The sequence below is a fragment of the Stegodyphus dumicola genome, chromosome 11 (assembly GCF_044657685.1).
Source record: "Stegodyphus dumicola isolate Sdum_Otavi_A_Nest chromosome 11, ASM4465768v1".
In the NCBI taxonomy this organism is placed as follows: domain Eukaryota; kingdom Metazoa; phylum Arthropoda; class Arachnida; order Araneae; family Eresidae; genus Stegodyphus; species Stegodyphus dumicola.
In genome coordinates this window covers 161,824,650-161,843,958 of record NC_140778.1, presented here as the reverse complement: position 1 = coordinate 161,843,958, position 19,309 = coordinate 161,824,650, and the positions used below count along the sequence as shown (strand labels likewise).

Below are 19,309 nucleotides of genomic sequence, written 5' to 3'. Positions count from 1 at the left end.
TGTGAAAATATCTGAGTGTACACTATAAATAGTTTTAAAAATATAAAATATAAATAGTTTAAAATTTCAAATGAGGGTTAATTAAAATTACATTAAATACATCAACCGAATGGCTCAATAATGAAAGTCAGTTTTATGAAGCAGTGATAACTACAAAGATACAAATTAACAATGCAGCGCAGAAGTATTTCATTGAATAATTTGAAATTTTATTTCTTTGAAATTTAATTTATTTTTTATAGGTTGAGGGAGCTTCATTTACTAAATGTAACACAATGCGACATTAACTTTTTAAAACAGGAAATTTAAAGCTTTTAGATGCTGTAATTGAACAGAAAGAGGCCATAAAGTGTCCGAATGCAGGAAAGAAGCGCCCTAATTATGAAAATGAGATACACGGTTGCTCGCTCAGCATCATCAATACAATACGAGACACAGGAACACATAACTGGTATCTAGATTCAGGTTCTATTGCCCACATGTGCAATGAAGAAAGTATCATAAAATATAATAAATAACCTTCTTTTCAATAACTTAAACGGAAATTTCGAATACTAAATTACAAATTTGTAATTTTTGAAGAAAATGTTAAAATTTGTGCATGTAATTAACTAAAAGTTAAATGGAATAATACTAAAGTTTCAAGCTAGAACTTAGCTTAACTTTAATTAATTTACAGGCACCTTGTAGGTGCAGTGTTTATTTTTAAAAATAACTGTGCATTTTTAAAGGACTTCAGGAGCCCAACGGTAAAATCGCTAAATAATGGTAATTGAACTCAATTTCAAGTCCCAGTGAAGGGAACTGGATGAATGGCCTTTTTTATTTTCTACATGTGTAACGTGGATTGGCATCCGTTTCCTAAGACAGATTGACTTCTCCTGTTCAGCAAAAAGCTCCAACCAAACTTAGTTAACAATGAGAATTAACGCTATATCTTGCAAGCTAATAGCAAAGGAGCAATGTAATTTAAAGCAGCAAGACATCGCTGAAGTTTCAGGTGTTGCAGATTCTATACCAAACACTCAAAAGAATTATAGCACAAACGTAGGAATCAATTAAATCTAGTTCATAAATAATATAATAATCCAAGATGATGATGCACGATTAATAGGTATCAAAACATAGTATTGAATCTTACTCTGCAAAACGTGTGTGAGATGTAAACAGGTTAGGTTACTGTTATATACTGCTTCTTGGGCGGGTTCTGGATATATGTTTCCTTAACGTAGAACGTGCACTAAATGTGAGCATTGCATAAACCAGACATTTAACGGCACAAAGACTTTATTAGCACACAAACAAAGCAAGACGTTAACACAAAACTAGAAACCACGTTTAACATTACGCTGGCGGGTTACTTTCATTTCTTCGTTATTAAATGTCTCTTCTCTTCTCTAGTAAGTCACGTGAAGGATAGGCGTCGCTGGCCGTTCGGCTAAACTGCGCATGCGTGGCCATCACGTCATGGCAGTTACCATTATCAAAGAATCACACACAGTAAATTGGGACAAGCTTGAAATTTTACATTCTGTCGAATATGGTTCAATGATATCCTTAGGTGTTGCTAAATATTTTGCTTCAGACACTAAGAAGTATGGGTAGAATGTCTTTTTTTATATCTGTTATTAAGTAGCCATCTTATTGCTTAATTGTTATCCGAAATACGCCGGTTTCCAAAAATTAAGGGAAAATCACAAAATTAGCAATAGCTCGTTCAAAAATAATCCGTATAACATTTGAATATGTTGTTAAATAAGAGCTGCTGAGTAAAATTGCAGTATGCTAATCAGTGGAGCTGCCATCGCAATATGTCGTCTTCAAGGAGCATAAAATTGCATGTGTAGAGCAAGGCTGCAAATTTTGCTGTCATACTGCGAGAAGAAATCAGGTATAGTCAGTTCGTAACAATAACCTCCAGGCATCATTTGCCCGAAGAATTGCGATGGAGAGGTTACTAGAAGACTAGAGACAGGATTTCCTCTTCTTCTTCATAAGCTCCACAGTCTGTTATAGACCAAGGCCGTCTATCCAAGTTTCCTCCACCTGACCCCATTCGGCGATTAACAATAATTAACCTTAAATCCCCCTCGACATCATCCATCCATTTAGTGGTGGTCTTCTTCTTCATCTTACTCCCTCAATTCTCGAAAAGGTTATCTTTTTGGTTGGAAATGCATCATCATATCTAAACACAATCGTCTAGCCATCTAATACGAAATACCTTTACGATTCTCACAATATCAGTGTCACCATATTTCCTATATTTTCCATATAATTCATGATTATAGAGAATCATCCACATGCCATTTTGTTGTACCTTTCCGCAGATCTTTCTTGGGATTTTTCTTTCAAAAGTTGATATCAGGTCTTCCTCTGCCCTATTAAGTATCCAACATTCATTTTCGTTTGTTTTATGTTGATTAGTTTGGATTTCAGTTGTTTTTTAAGGCCGTAGTAACATCTGTCATAAATATTCTGTTTTTTATTTCAATTTTTATATCGTCGCAACTTGTGATCAATGTGCCCAGATATTTAAATAGCTTTACGATTTCACAGGTATAATTGTTTATCTTCAAGGCGCATAAATCAACAGTTTTATTAGATGCAATCATAAGCTTAGTTTTGTCTTCATTAATGATTAGGCCCATCTTCCTTGCTGCATGTTCAAGCAAGACAAATGCCTTCACCACAACTAGTTTTGATCGCCCAATGATATCAGTATCATCGGCAAAAGCCAGCAGTTGAATGCTTTCTGTGCAAGATGGTTTATTCCAGAGTCTTTCTAGAGCTATATTAAACAACAGGCAAGATAGTGAGTCTCCTTATCTTAACCCTTTCTCAGTAAAAAACGTTTTGAGAGATGTGGTGAAATTTTTATTCCACATATCACTTTGTTAAGAGACATCGTTGTGAGGCTTAACAGTTTCTTCAGGCTATTAAATTTCAGCATCGCTTCAAGTATTTTTTCTCTGTTGATACTGTCATTGGCAGCTTTAAAGTCAACTGACAGGCGGTAGGTGTCGACGTTGTATTCTTTAGTTCTTTCCAAGATTTGTCTAATAGAATGCAATTCATCAGTTGTTGTTTTTCTCTTCTGGAATCCACACTTTGTAAACCCCAATAACATTAGAAGTATATGCAAGCAATCATTTATACGTAGGTAAGTTGAAAAATAAGTTTCCCCTGTCGACTGTGGTCAGAGTTGTGTATGAAAGTCAAAAAATAGAATGAGACATTAAAGATATGACATAGCTTTATTTTTCCACATAGGTATCAAGTACATTGAGACATTTGTCATATCGCTTGATAAGCTTCAAAAAGCCCTCCAGGAAAAAATCAGGGCTTTGCATATGGAAGAAGCGTTGAACGGCTTGTTTCACTTCAGTATTGCTTCCAAAGCGCCTTCCCCCGAGATTTTTCTTCAAAGCCGGCCACTACAGATGCAAATGTCAGGAAGGTGGATGACATGATTAGAGCGAATCGGCGTATCACCATCGATGAAGTAGCGGAAGAACTTGGAATCTCACATGAGCGAGCTCAAAACATCATCCACGACATTCTTCGATACAGAAAAGTGTCAGCACGATGGGTGCCCCGACAATTGACCTCGACACACAAGGAACAACGCATGGGGGTCAGCCTGGAACATCTCGTGCGTTACCATGAAGATGGCAATGACTTTCTGTTTCGGATTGTGACGGGGGATGAAACGTGGGTCCACCATTTCACGCTAGAATCGAAGGCCGCATCTATGCAGTGGAAACATCCGTCATCACCTGTCCGAAAGAAATTCAAGACAACTCTCTCTGCAAGGTAAAGAAGCTCCTCACAGTTTTCTGAAACGCCCAAGGAGTTTTGTTGCTGGACGTTTTGGAGGTTGGAACCATCAATGCTACGCGCTACTGTGACACCCTGTCGAAATTGAAAGAGGCGATTCGGAAAAAGCGGCCTGGCCTTCTCACATCTGGCGTTCTGCTGTTGGATGACAATGCCAGACCACATTCGGCGACGGCAACGCAAAACCATATTGCAACTTGGGAGCGCTTACACCATCCGCCATACAGTCCTGATCTCGCACCAAGCGACTTCCATCTGTTTCCGGCTTTGAAGAAAAATCTCGGGGAAAGGCGCTTTGGAAGCAATACTGAAGTGAAACAAGCCGTTCAACGCTTCTTCCATATGCAAAGCCCTGATTTTTTCCTGGAGGGCTTTTTGAAGCTTATCAAGCGATATGGCAAATGTTTCAATGTACTTGGTACCTATGTGGAAAAATAAAGGTATGTCATATCTTTAATGTCTCATTCTATTTTTTGACTTTCATACACAACTCTGACCACAGTCGACAGGGGACACTTATTTTTCAACTTACCCTCGTACTAGATAATGGAGAATATTTTATATGCCGAATTCAGTAAAGTAATTCCTCAGTAAATACTTTTATCTACAGAGGAATTACTTTACTAGCTTGTTTCCTTTTTCATAAATTTATTTATAATTTTTTATAAATATTTTTTTATAATTTTTTTATATTCTAGCTTGTCTCTTTTTTTATAAATACGACAAACAGATCCTTCTTCCCACTCAGTGATGCACATTATGTTTTTTGCCTTTTTAATATTCTAATCAGTATTAATCACTTTGTTTATAGCATTTTAATGATTTAGCAACTCTCTTTGACTTGACGGATATTCTTTTAACGTTAAATATCTTACTTTTGCACCAATCGAAACATTCTGCTTCTCACTTGGATATGTATCTGGAACAATTTTTCCATTTAAAGCCAAACTTTTACATACTTTTCCCTTTCTGGTTGATAGTATTATTTATCGTAGCTTTAGCTATCGAAACACTATGCTTTCATAGCGTTTCTTAATAATTAGATACGATTAATTTTTTTCAAGAAGAGCACAAACATAGACTTCTATCCATTCCCTCTTTAAAAGCGACATTTTGCAGGACAACAAGAATGTCAAGTAGCAGACGATAATTTATACGTTGAAAAATACAGTTGCAGTTAAAAAGAATTTCCAGGCAGATCTTTTTTATAGCAAAGTAAAAGCGTCTAAAAATGTGCATTATATATAACATTAAACATACATATTATATAACATTTAAAAATCATTCCGCTTAATTCGTCACTTTTAACGACTGTTAAAAATGACGTACTGTTGAGGATTTTCTGCATCCGTGAATTCCTACACTGCGGGTGTGTACGATATGCCCAAAGAATAGCATAGCTTATTAATAGCATAATAATCTCAAGCATAAATTAACTTGTTACTTTCAAAACGATGTATTTGCCAATGCATCATTTTAACATGCATCAGCATAAAAAACTCACAAACTGTAAAGCACTTTTCTACTCTTCATAAATTAATAATCTGAGAACTAATCATTCTCGCCTTGCTTGTTAAAACTTCAAACCTTGCGATACAGAATAATTAAGTCTTGCTTTATCATGAATCCCTGTGCGTCATTTTATGTTCCTAAAGGGATCATTATATAACCAAATCAGGCTGTTACTTAGCATCCACACCCTTCCTAATTGTTATTACTCTTCGAAGATAGCAGATGAAAACCGTGTTGCCACATCACTAATCTGTAAAGAAAGAACCAAAAGATAATCCAGTTGTATTGATTGAAGTTGGCAAGGAACTGATTAATTCTTTCTCTTCCTGCGATGGGCTTAGAGCCAGTAATCAGAGACAGAATGTTTCTTTGCAAAGCATCATGGTAATAGATGGAAGACCAACGAAGTGCAAATTATTATCTGCGTGTAGATAGAAAATATCTGGTATGTTACTTTTAATAGGACTTGAATATTTATAAGGATAAGTCGTTGCTACAGTCAATAATGTTAGTAAATTTCATAATTTTTATTAATTTAATTTATCAAAATAAAGCAAATTTCAAATTTTAGACTTGGCTATGAAAATGCTCATCTGAGAATGAGAAATACTAGATGTACCAAATGGACTGCAGAATTAGCTGATCTGGTATTATATCGATAAATACATGCTGAGTTTACTTGCAAGTAGATTTCATTTTTTAGTATTATTGTAAAGTACTAAAATTATTGTTTTAAAAATAAGAATAAATGCTCATAACATGATTACAATAACAATGCAAAAGTTTCCATCAATAACTGCACACAAGATGTCTCATTAATATGGGCCCTTTCAAATATATATATATTGAACAAATTATTGTGAAGGGCCATTCAAGAAATGTTTAAATTGGTTAGGGCCGCACGTTAGAATAACTATTTCATCATTAACACTTATTATTATGTTTAAAAAATACCAACCCAAAGATTCATATTAAATACATATAAAAGTAACGAAAAACTTGAAAAATGATGTACTATTTTGATTCTGACTTATTATATAAATATTAACATTTACACAATTGCAAACAATGATTCGCAAGATTACGTCATTTGAGAAACTGAAAAGAGAATTCGTTTATTGTAAATAAGCACGCGATTAAAAATGTAAATGAGAAAATGAAAATTTAAAATTCTGTCATCTTATCTTATATAATGAGATTGTACCAAATAATTTAACTTACTTTCACAGCTTTGATGGACTGTCACGAGCCATCACTCCGTTTGAGGGGTGAGGAGTTGTCTCTTTTACAGTATTTTAATATATTGTCTCAACCTGACCATCCTTACAAACTATGTTTATTTGATGATAGCTGTGACCTTTTATTTGAGGCGCGTCCATCCTATGTGCCTTCTTTTTCTGTCAGAGTTCGTCCCCTCATTGAAGAATTCTCCTTGTCTGATATGTCCCCACAAGCAGTACAGCATTTTGAAATCGCACCTTGGGAAAATCCAAAAATCCAGGTTCTTGATATTTTCCATAGTTACGTCAAAACAGCTACTAATGAGAACATCTACAGACAAATTCTTGCTGAGCACAGGCATAGTTACAGGAGTTATGTTTCCATATGTACGGATGGATCTAAGTCAGCTTGCCATGTTGGCTTGTCATTTATAATTGGTGACCACATGGACCACTCTGTCTTAACCTCCGAACTGACTGCCATATATTATGCGCTTTTGTACATCTCAACGCTGCACCATGGAAATTTCATTGTATATACGGACTCTTACAGTGCATTGAAAGCTTTAGAATTCTTTTCTAGCACCGAGAATCCTGTGATAGTCGATGTTCTCACGTTGAATATTAAATTGACAAGGTGTGGATATGAAATTCTGTACTGCTGGGTCCCAGGACATACAGGAATAAAGGGCAATGAGCTGGCGGACATCACAGCGAAATCTGCTGTTGAAATGTCCGGCCGCCTCGTCCCTTTTAGAGATATACGTTGTGTCATAAAAAAAAAAAAAAAAAAAAAAAAAAGATTAGAAATAAATGGCAGCAACTTTGGAACATTCAGATTCATAACAAGTTGAGAAGGGTGAAGGATAAAATAGAGCATTGGCCTACTACTTGCAATCGTAAGGAGCAAGTTCTTTTGACGCGCCTTAGAATTGGGCACACTAGAGTGACGCATAGCTACCTTCTAAGAGCTGAGAATGAGCCTGTTTGTGCAAATTGTAATGTTTGTCTCTCAGTCTATCACATTTTAATTGAATGTCCATATTTTAACAGTATTCGTGAGAAGTATTTTAATAGCTGCAACCTGCCTCTCGACCGTTTAATCGGAAGAGAGGTCAATACCAATTTGTTTCACTACCTGAAAGAAACAGGTTTCTATTATTTAATTTGATTTTTGTCCTGAGATTTTATGTTGGAATTTTAATAATCAGATGTTTTAGGATTTTATATCTATACTGCATATCTTATTATCAGAGTCATAATCAGCATTTTCATCCCATCATTTCAATATCTTTTTACTTGCCTCGATCTTAAAAGTGTGCTGTTGTCTTTAGATTTCTTTTTTTAGTTTATATGTTGAAAAGGAATCCTGTGTTTGGCGCATATGGCCTATTGAGCTTTGCGCCATGAATATAAACTACTACTACTACTACTTCACAGCTTTTTTGATGAGAGAAGAAACTCTTGATTCATATTGTTACGTTTTTCTTTTCTTCTGACACCAGTTATTACGTTATTTTCTTCCTTCACGTTCGTACGGGGTTCGTAGATTTGGAGTGAATAACGACGACACTTGATGAAGTATCGAAACACACTTTATTTAGTCAATATTAATCAGGACAGCTCCAATAACACTTTTTACAGTCGTCGAAATTCTACTATAAACACGCTGGAACAATCAGCGACACAGCCTTCACACTGTCAGGCAATAACGGTGGAGATAGCTTCACTGCAAAGCACCCGACTCTGCTTTCCGGAGTACAGCTCCCGACTCTGCTTGGTCGTTCTCGAAACTCCACGCTCTCTCGAGACTCTCCACGTTACAACTCGCGATGCACTCGACGACACACAGAGCACAGCTCCTGACTCCTTGGTTTAGTCTTTTCCGGAGCTCAACACGCTCTCTCGACGATGCTCTAACCGCGCTACACTAACAGACTCCTTCTGTGTACTCGACGACCCACTCGGCACTCGCTGCCCGGCTGTCAACTCGATCGACTCCGCAGGGATTGACTCGCTAGACGAGACACACTCTCAATACTATTAACTGACTGCGGACCTGCAGGGTTTATATAGCTTTCGGCTTGTGTTCGAGAACATTCTAGGCTAAACCGGTAAGAATTCGTTCCAGAAGATTCTCCATTAGTCCACGGCATATCGCCAATATTTTCGCCAAACAGGCGATCTCTCACCAAATGTGGCAACCCTGCCTTCCAATGTCATTTATGGCAACCCTAAAACTGTTTTGCAGGGAAGCTATCTCACCGCGCCTTTACATTTCGTAACAATATTGAAACAAAACTTGAGCATGGGGGCACTCTAAATATGCGGCGAGCCGAAAGTCCTCTCATGAGGTTGATGGTAGAGGAAGAGGGGTGGGAAACCCTCGGATCTGTTCCCCTGGGGTGCTCTCCATCAAAATTGGGGGCGGAAAGGAGCTAAATCGAAGTGTGAGTAGCACCATCTCCGCTCACGTATCCACTCTTTTGGCAGCTAAAGAATATTTTTTTTTATAGCACAACTTTTTCGTTTATATAAATCGCATATCCAGTTACGTAGAGTCACACAACAAACTAACTTTTGCAAAAACAGCAAAATTTGGCTACAATTACAAAACTGAATTATGAAAGTATTGTAAAATTAAAAACAAACGGATTTTGTAAACTCAAGTAAAACTGGAGAAATTTTGTAACAAGAGGGTTAACAATATTTTTGGTCCTTGCAACAAAACCGATTTTTAATTTCAAATCAAAATTTTGTATAAAACAACAAAAATATACTGAACAAAACATGTTTTATAATTTTAATCAATTCCTTTTTCTGAGTGCAAGCTACATTATTAAAAGATCAGTGATGGGCCGCAGAAAAATAACCCGGCGGGCACCTCTGAATGTGTGTATCAGAGAATGTTTTGCATTCCTACAAATTGTGACAGATTTTTTTTTTTTTTTCCAGGGAAGCGTAGGGCGTGAGCATAAATTTAACTCTTATTTTAACCGAAAAATGGCTCTGCTATAACAATATTAGGGCTATAATGACATATAGAGCAGCGGTTTTCAACCTTTTGACTCCCAAGTCAACAGATGGCGCCACAAAAGCGTCGTACATCTTTTTCTTATGACATCCACAGCCAGTCCTTTAACACTTTCCGCTTGTTCAGAATTTTTTTCTTCATCTTTATGCCATCTGGAATCTAAGAAATATAGACTGGTGACGGCCTTAGCATGCCTTTTACACGAATGATGATCTGTGATCCTTTTGACTAACACGCACCATCTAAAGAAAAATTTAGTACCAGCACTACATTTTGCAATGATTTTTTTTTAAATTTCTTTATAGAAATATTTAAATATATATATATATAAATATTTGCCTTTTGCATAACCTGTTGGATATTTGTATTAAATATGTTCACAAAAAATATTACATAAAAAATTGGTTTCCATTTTAATTAGCAAAATTTAAGTTAAAATACTTTAATTCTAAATTTTAGTGTGAAATTTGGGCCTGTATGAGGGAGATCAATTTCCTTATGTCTGGTCTTAGTTCGCTTAGTTTGATCCATCAATCAAGATCCATTTAAATTATATAATCCATAAAGATTTTAATTTTGTTCTGTATTTATTTTTCAAATATAACATGGAAGAAAATCCTTGTTTGCACAAACAGGCTGTGCAAGAAGGTAATAAAAGTTTGATAGCCTTATTTGAAATGCTTTTAGATTCTCTTTTTCGGTTCAGGTTACAGTTAACGACTGTGTTATTTTTGAAATCTTCAGCCAATTTCTGTCAACTGTTCTTATTCTTCACGATATTCTTGAATTTAATAATTAAAAAATACTTTGTTTCTTTGCGTATCACCTATTTTTCTCTTGAGTACCGCCAGTGGTACGCGTACCACCGGTTGAGAATCGCTGATATAAAGAATTTATTCGTTTGAATTTACAAGCATATTACAATGCTGCGAATAATTTCTTCATCATCAAGAGCTGAAATTATACATCTTCTTTCAAGGGATTTAAATTTGAATATTTTTGCTATGTTAACGGACATTGAGGTCAATAGCGTTCACTTCTTTTACCCTATAAAAATAAATCAAAATAAAATCCGTCACCGCCATCTGCCTTTCTGATAAGTCTGTAGTATGAAACACTTTGATACGTCAAACAGATGACTTTGAAAAAGTTTCCAAATTTATGGGACACTCTCATTTCATACATTCATTACGGAGGTTTCTCTCTCCTAGCAGACAGCTTTCTTGTCTTCCTGTCTATGATTTTGTTTAATTCCTGCCGTTTATGAAAATGCATTTGGGAAATATATGCAGTTATAATGCAGTTCAGAAGTCAAACAACAAAAATCAGCGTTATATTTACAAAATTTTCACAGGACTAGTTTCGATGGTTTTACCGAACCACCATCTTCAGCTGCAAAACCGCAAATGAACAAGATAGGAAATAATGATTAGATAAGATAAGAAAGCCTGGACAAGAATAAGCAAGTGGTGCCATCTGTTGGTGAAACCAGAACTAAAACATAATTTCTTTAAAGGCTGAAAGCAAATTTGGATTGGAATTAGGATCGTTAACTAGAACAGAAAGATTTTTATGAATGTGAAATGCCTCTAGAAAATCCAGTTCTCCAATGGAAGATGTTTTTTGAATAATTTTGGAAAATTAATATTGGCAAGATTTTTTTGAATTATCCTGGCTAGGATATCCTGGCTGATATCTACATGCATTATTATGAATCAAAATTGTTTGAAACTTTAAACTTCCCGGCATGGTTCCTCTACGTAGACGATACTTTTACTCTGTTTGAAGGTAATAAAGATGATTTAAATAAAGTTCTTTCAACAATGAATTCTATTGATCCTGCTATTCAGTTCACTTTTGAACTTGAGACTTGCAATTCTCTTCCGTTTCTCGACATTCTGGTCACACGTAACACATCCAACTTCAGTACTACGGTTTACCGTAAACCTTCATCGGTTTGCCTTCCACCACACTTTAAATCATGTCATCCGACTAAACAAAAGTTAGCTTCATTTTATTCCTATGTTTTCCGTGCTCTTCAAGTTTGCTCCTCCAAACTAGCCCTTGATGAAGAACTAAATTATTTAAAAGCAATAGCTATTGACAGGGGCTTTCCACCCAACATTATTAATCAAGCAGTTAAAAAATTCACATCTCAACACACTAAAAGGCACACTCTTGTTTTAGGAGATTATAAAAATTCTGTTGTCATTCCCTTCTTTCCATCAATTAGCTATAAAGTTGCACATATTTTGCAGAAATTTAACTTTCGGGTCGTTTATTCTCCCATCAATAAAATTCCGAGTTCCATACTCAAGGACCCCATTCCGGATATGAATTCCTGGGGTATTTATAGGATTCCTTGCCAGTGTGGTTTAATTTACATTGGCCAAACTAAGAGAGCCTTAAAATTTCGCGTCAAGGAACATGAGGCATATGTTAGAAAAAAGGAAACACAGAAATCTTCTGTTGCTCAACATTGTTGGTCCGAAAACCACACTTTCAGTTTTTCTGCTGCCAAAATTATTCAAAAAACATTTTCCATTGGAGAACTGGATTTTCTAGAGGCATTTCACATTCATAAAAATCTTTCTGTTCTAGTTAACGATCCTAATTCCAATCCAAATTTGCCTTCAGCCTTTAAAGAAATTATGTTTTAGTTCTGGTTCCACCAACAGATGGCGCCACTTGCTTATTCTTGTCCAGGCTTTCTTATCTTATCTAATCATTATTTCCTATCTTGTTCATTTGCGGTTTTGCAGCTGAAGATGGTGGTTCGGTAAAACCATCGAAACTAGTCCTGTGAAAATTTTGTAAATATAACACTGATTTTTGTTGTTTGACTTCTGAATTAGTATTTTTCGGCTAGTTATTGTGTCTTAATTATAATGCAGTTATTTATAAACTAGAAAGCCCGGCGGTCATACGAAATGACCGCTGTTGTAGATATTATAAATTGTAATTAAAATGATTTTTGCGAAGGTGTCTGCTAATTCAAACTGAATTACCTAGGGCAGGCGGCGAGGACGCCCCTTTGCTTACTGCTTCATGGGGTTTCCCCCTTCTACTTGCTTAATTGCTTAAAGTAGAGTGCAATGAAGGAAACCACTGGCGGTACATTTCTTAAGAGCCATCGCTAGATCAATAAATAAAGGTGATTTAAATAATAAAATGTTAATTCACATGCCAAAGATTCTCTTTGTGCACAACATCTCTTGTGGAGATTTTTCCATCATTTTTAAGCTCGCCTTGCAGAGGACCTTTCATTATTTTTAATTTTACGTCCATTCCTTCTCGAACTCTTGAACTGGCAACAAAAAGTTGACCGTGTCCAAATGCAGGCTCAGGTAAAAAAATGCCAACACGCTTAAGCGTTTGGCCCTGAGAGTTATTAATGTTCATAGCAAAGGCAAGTTTTACAGGAAATTGTCTACGTCTCAATTAAAACGGCAACCCTGTGCCGTGGCAACGTCACCCCATTGGCTAGTACAGTTACGCAAGTAACCAATAAACTATGGGCGACAAACAGACACTTAAGCCGCATATATATATTTATATATATATATATATATATGAGGTGAAGTAACATAATTTCCTCCGAAACGGCTCGCTCCCGGGCTTAGCGAAGCACACCGTTGGATTCCGCAGGTTCATGGCACGCCATTTTGACCTTTTGCGTCTTCGTAGGACTTTAATTAGCCGAGATATTAATTAAAAACTAATTTTTCAATACGTTTTCCCTACATTTTCCACTTTCTTTCTTGGGTTTTTCCTATTAGAGGGATTTGGCTACGTGCCGAATTATTTTTTCTCGAATATCTATGGAACGGCGCCGAGCTCAAATTCGAGACGCATATCCTGGGATTCCAAAATATTCTCCGAATCCATCTATACCGTTTTCATCTTCGTACGACTTTAATCGGCCGAGATATTAAATAAAAACTGCGGAAACGTTAATTTTCGCCCTCATTTTTTCGAGTGGCAACACTAAACTATCGGCGACACACACTTAAGCCGTTTATATATATAAAAAGATAAAAGAGAAGATACCAATAAAATCATTACGTGGAAGTTGCCACGGCAGATATTTATTTAATAAATACTGCTGCCATTCAGAAACCCTAAAATCTTATTAAAATAACATTATTCATTAAACAATGAACTACGGCATGTGACAATGGAATCCAATTGGAATGCAAATCCTCTTGATAAGTCGGGATCATTCTGTGAAATAAACAACAATTTTAATTGCCTAAATGTACTATTTATTTACATTGATAAACTATTTTATTAGTATTTAATTACGGTTTTTATTAGCATTCAACAAATTGCCTATTCCAATTTAATTAATTACAAATTCCAGTTTTTGTTTCACATTTTCTAGGAGATAATCTAATCTTTCATATATTCTTTATTAAAATTATATATATATATACATACCCAGCCCTTTCCCCATCTTAAAAGTCATTATCGGCCCTTTATTTTGGCAATCGTTGCTCATAGACATGTACTTCTACTTACAGAAGTGTTTTAAACAATGAAAATATTCATGTTTCGGCAATTTCAAAGTTAAAAAAAAAATTTGTTTTTGGAAAAATAACGGAATCGAATTTTTAATGCTGTCTTCCATTTCCTATGCTTGTATTTTAGAAAGTTTAATACTCGTTATGAAAAAATAAATATATAAGCAGTTTGAATCCCGTGCAACGAAAATTGGCTGGCATGTTTAATTTCAAAATTTGAAATTTTTTATGTCATTTTCAACTTGCCTTGAGGGTTCGATTTATTTAATTAGAATGATTCAAGTAAATAAGCTTAAATGAACTTTATAAAATTGTATAATTTAATTAGCGTTTAAGCAAGTGAAGTGTCCATATTACCGTCAATATATGAAATGCCGGCATTTTATAGGATGCGTGCCGTTTATAGGCAAAATATAAAATATGACAATTATTATAATACTTTACCTAAGCAATGCATATAATAGCTAGACTTTATATAGAGTTACAAATGCGCTTTAGGCAAAATATGAGAAAACGGTCATGATTAGCTATTATTTAAAAGATGTTCATAACTGAAAAATACAAATGTTGTTTAAAAAAATAATGAAGGACTGCCATTAAAAATTTTTTATTCTAAATATATAAAAAAAATTAGTGAGACGATCTTGGTACACTATAATAAATTTGTATTTTTATCTGACTCGAAATCAATAAGATCTACCTAACAACGGGAATTAAATTCAGAAAATCGTAGGTTTCACAATAATGCCCTTTTTGATATCTTTTTGTTATTCCCGGCCGGGCTCACAAAGGTGGGTGTACAATTAAATATCATTCCGCGTAATATTTTTGTATTTGATTTAAAGTTCCTTCAACGTCCTGTCACGGCCTCCGTGCCAAACAGCCAAATGAATTTAATGAAGTACATGAAATAACGGATGCCTTCCTTAATAGGCAAAATGAGTTTTCTTTTGTTTTCCACAAACATCACATCATAGCGATTCAGTAACCAATAGTTCCGTGGTTCCTTCTTAGCAGTCATTTTGGCTTTTTTGCATCATTTTTTAACTTCTGGTATGTAGGTGGGATTTTCGGACTAACATTGCTGAGCAACAGAAGACATCTTCCCTTTTTCTAACACATGCCTCATGTTCCTTAACGCGAAATTTTAAGGCTGTCTTAGTTTGACCAATGTAAATTAAACCACACTCGCAAGGAATTCTCTAAATACCCCAGGAATTCATAAACGGAATGGGGTCCTTGAGTATGGAACTCGTAATTTTACATTGGTCAAACTAAGAGAACCTTAAAATTTCACGTTAAAGGAACATGAGGCATATGTTAGAAAAGGGAAACACAGAAGTCTTTGTTGCCCAGCATTGTTGGTCCGAAAATCACACTTTCAATTTTTCTGCTGCCAAAATTATTCTGATATGTAGTTGCGGTTATTCGAAAAGAATCGCAGACGTATTTCATACTTAGCAGTTTGTTATTTGGCATTCTAATAAAATGCCGGATTGCTGACTACTTTGCCAGTAACATCCACACCAGATTTTAACTGAAAACTCTTGTTTGAATTGTTATATAAAAATTTGTATTTAATTGCAGTCTACACTCAGGTTTCTAACAGTTCCAGTTTACAACTTGTAACCATTTTAAGCTAAACAATTATAATAAACTACACAATTAAAAATCAATCTTCATATATAAAGATATATGTTTAAAATGAAATATGCGAAAAAAATTAGTCAAATATAAGACTTACTATAATGCTATTATAACATAAATATTCTCCAGTTGGAGATTTTGTAATATTAGGTTATTTTTTTAAAGGAAAAATGTGAAAAATCGATATGCCCTCACCAGGTGTCGAACCAAGGAACTTCCAGTTACTGACTCGAAATGCTATCATTTACACAACGAGAACGCTTTAATTCTTCATCTTCCTCCTCATTTAAAGGGAAAATTGGGGAAGGAGGAGACCTAGTCAGAGAGACTTAAAGAAGGAGGAGACCTAGTTAGTCAAATTCAGGAGATGACGAATTATCATCCACCAGATTTTTAGTTCGGGCGCCATTGTCGGGCCATTTAGAATTTTCGAAGCGAGAAGCGTGAGAAATCGATGATACCATAGCCGATATTCCAACTACAAGTCTTCCAGTTCTTAATAGTATGCACTGACGTCACACAAGAGGGAAAGACATAACTTCTTATAACCTGCATTTAGAGAAAGGCAATTAATTCAGTCGTATCTGCACATTTTTCTCACCGGATAGCTCCCGGGAAAGGCTTCCAACAAACAAAAAATTGCGTAATGAAAATATTACTATAACATCCAATGTTATCATTAATGTAAAAACATTAGGTATTTTTTTGGAAGCAAGGGAGATGAAAAATGAGCAACGTCTTCGCCAGGAATCGAACCACGGACCTGTAGAACACGCGCCTAGCGTGCAGACCACTTCACCACGAAAGCACTCTAAGAAGGCGGGAGAAATACCTTATAAATTTAAAAAAGAACTACGTTTAGAAATCTGACATATTTTTTCATCAAATATTCTGAGATATGATTCAAATGGTAATATCGTTCTTAAAGAACAAAAAATGCTATACAAAAAACAAAGTATCTTTAAGTTTTCAGATTTTTATAATACTATTATTTCAGATTTTATATTATTAAAGGGGATTTTTTTCAACGTTTTGTGTGTTACTTTTATTTATTAAATATCATGTTCTTCGAATTTAAACCATAAAATTCAATTCAACAGCAATATCACAAAATAGTTTAAAAACAGCATATCTTTAGTATTTCCGATACACAGTCTCGCGCGCTAGAGGGAAAAAGATAACTTTACTCATCTCCTGGAAGTAAAAATGTTTTCTAAAATTATGATAAAGTGTTGCCATTGCTCGCTTTCAAATCGTTGAGTTTCTTAATCAAAAACTCATAAATACTTTACAAAATATGAAATAGATTATAAAACAAATTCGAAATTCTAAATTAGGGCTTCCAGATGCCCAATTTCGAATGGTTTTGGTTTGGTTTGGTTTTATTAGATTACTGCAAAGCACTCGAGGGCTATCTGCCTTAAGAGAGGGATGCTTTCGTGGAGGACTTTCCAAGGGAAACTGGCTCGTATACACGTTACACATGGGGAAAACTACGAAAACGCCCATGCAGCCAGCCCGTTCACTCCAATTTCGGGTGGAGACGTGCGTTATTCAAAGTTTGATAGCTGTGGATACCATTGTTTCATTACAATGCGAGAAACATACATACATTTATGCAGATCTTCAAATTAATAGCCCTTCTGGACAAATTAGGCTTTTAGGCTAAAAAAAAAAAGCTGTTTTTATTTAAGCGTTATTGAATTATTCTTTACATTAGCATTGATACTACTAAAGTATTTACTAGCCATAGTTTGAGTCACATTTACTAGTCACAGTTAGGTCTAATGATTTGTTGTAATTTCAGTATATTTAAAGCAAGAATTGAGAATCAGACAACTTACGTCTCAAAGAAATGAGGTTATTTTTACAAATCCGTATGTCTTAATCTGTTCAATGGGGACTCTGCTTCCTTACTGAATTCTCGTTTCGTGTTAACTGCAAGTCACGTGATCCAAACCCGAACAATGGCACGGTAGCCGACGAGGAAACTACACACTGATTGTTCAATTGCCATTATGTGTATTTTATCGCATATTTGACGAAAGGAAAATCCGAACGTATGTAGCGCATGTGACAGCTGTTACCAATGACGACCAAAAACAGTTGTCATTCAAACGCAGGTTGAAGTATTCTATCTATAGAATGCCATGCTCTCAGTTCAAAAACATTTCGTTGCTACAAGAGCTGAATTTAGGTGTTTATCGTTTCAAAAGAAACTAAACTGAGCTGAAATTCTAGCATTTTGGTGAGCTGAATTTGCTTTCATATCTATTTTTATGTACTAAATAACTAATAATATTTTTATCTACTAAAGTATTAAATAATTTACCTGTATTTACATTTTTAATATTTTACTTAAAGTTTGATTAATTAAATTTTACATATAGAAGCAATTTGAATAAAAAATAAGAGTAAATTTGAACTAATTTTTTTAAATTTTTTTCACCAAAATTCGAAAAATATCATACTTATATCTATTTTTATGTACTAAATAACTAATAATATTTTTATGTACTAATAAAGTATTAAATAATTTACCTGTATTTACATTGATAATATTTTGCTTAAAGTTTGATTGATTTAATTTGATATATAGAAGCAATATGAATGAAAAGTAAGAGTAAATTTAAACTAATTTTAAAAAAATTTCTTAAAAATTCGAAAAAAGTCTTAAAAGCTTTTGGTTTGGTTTGGTTTATTAGATTACGGCAAAGTACTCGAGGGCTATCTGCCTTAAGGGAGGGATGCCTTCGTGGAGGACTTTTTAAGGGAAACTGGCTCGTATACACGTTACACATGGGAAAAACCACGAAAACACCCATGCAGCTAGCCCGTTCGCGGGATTCGAACCTCGGACCAAACTACCAGTGTTCAGCGACGTTACCGCTCGTCCGCTGGTGGGCCTTAAAAGCTTTTAATTAAGCAACACTCGTGAATTAGCTTTCATAGAAGCTTTCTAAATAATATATTTTTCTCTATCTGTTTCTATCTCCCTGCGCTGTTTCTTTCTTATTCCTCCTTTCAGAATCTATTTGATAATCTCTATAAAATCTCTTTGACTTCCTTTTACTTAGGGATATTATTCCTCAATCACTTTAAACTTAATCACTAAAACTCACTAATCCTCAATCACTAAAACTTCGAAGAAATCTGATTGTTTTCATATTATTCTAAGTATGATTGTCGAATAAAACCCTACTGTAAAATGAAAATTATATACACGAGAAAAAATTGTGCCAGTTGTTGAAGTAAAGGATCATTCATTTGTGTTCCCTATTATAAAATTATGCTGCTCATTAGCATAATAAAGTAAATCGTTTGTAATTGTAAACTATTTAACAAAGTAAAATATTCAAAAAAGTCATTGTATCGGTACATGCTAATAATATTTCGCAATTATCATTACTTTATATCGTAAGGATAATAAATTAGTTTCTAAAATTTCATTTTAGGTGGCGATTGTAAAATGTCTAATTCATGTGTACATCTTTGTATACATCAAGGATTAAATCTAAAAGCAATGATACAAT

At 34.8% G+C, this 19,309-nt stretch overlaps 1 protein-coding gene across 4 annotated transcripts in view; it reads left to right on the top strand.

The window, feature by feature from the left end:
* LOC118183531 (phospholipid-transporting ATPase ID-like) overlaps nucleotides 1-19,309 on the top strand; it is a 370,912-nt gene that overhangs the window by 44,113 nt on the left and 307,490 nt on the right. For 2 of the 4 annotated variants that reach the window (XM_085826195.1, XM_085826191.1), the window contains exon 1: nucleotides 17,887-18,024. The exons of the other annotated variants lie outside the window; for them this stretch is intronic. The gene's annotated coding sequence lies outside the window, so the exon portion shown is untranslated. Of the gene's footprint in view, nucleotides 1-17,886; nucleotides 18,025-19,309 lie in introns of those variants that run through there. 4 annotated transcript variants of the gene reach the window in all.